This window comes from Dama dama, chromosome 28 (assembly GCF_033118175.1).
Source record: "Dama dama isolate Ldn47 chromosome 28, ASM3311817v1, whole genome shotgun sequence".
Classification (NCBI taxonomy): Eukaryota; Metazoa; Chordata; class Mammalia; order Artiodactyla; family Cervidae; genus Dama; species Dama dama.
This window is the reverse complement of record NC_083708.1, coordinates 21,771,970-21,772,777: the sequence shown is the minus strand read 5'-3', so window position 1 is coordinate 21,772,777 and position 808 is coordinate 21,771,970.

Here is an 808-nt window from a genome sequence, read left to right as displayed (position 1 = left end):
GGTCTCCTGAAGCAGATATGAGCTTGAACCATGGCTTCACTGTGTGACTTTGCTCAGTTAAGGGGTCCTCAGGGCCCCTGACCTGATAAGTGTGTCCGTGAGGGATGCTGTTTGGCTTAAATGATCAAAACAACAGTTGCTGAAATACAGAGGTCAGAGGAAGCAGCCGGTCCAGGGATTTTGTCTCTCTGCCTTGCCACCCTTAGCTGGGCCTCTCTTCCTCAAGATGCTAACTCGGCTCCTCGACCTCCAAAAATTAGAGGAGAAAATGGCAACCCACTCTAGTAGTTTTGCTTGGAAAATCCCACAGACAGAGGAGCCTAGAGGCCTACAGTCCACGGGGTCACAAAGAGTTAGACATGACTGAGTGCGTGTGCATGCGTGCACACAAATATACACACACCTCCAAACATGGTGCCTTTAAGAAAAAAGGGGGAAGGCACAGGGGAAAAGGCTCAGGCTGTTGAATATAAACAGGGTTTCGCAGGAACTATCAACCACCCCCTACATTCCACTGAATACAAGTATACCATCACATGGACACCCTGAGCTACGAGAAAGCCTGAAAACAGCACTGCACAGCAGGGTCTCGCAAGAGCAACCGTGCTCCCTTGAGGACACAGAGCAAGACAGCAGAACCCAGATGCCTCTGACCTGCGCTCCTCAGCCTTCTGGATTACTCTAACTCAATTTTCTCCTGTGTTTCACCATTACCTCTGTATCTTGACTTTACACATTGAATGACCAGGTCATATCACAATTTCAAATCATATCCCCTTCCCCCTAAAGGTTGGTGACTCAATACTTA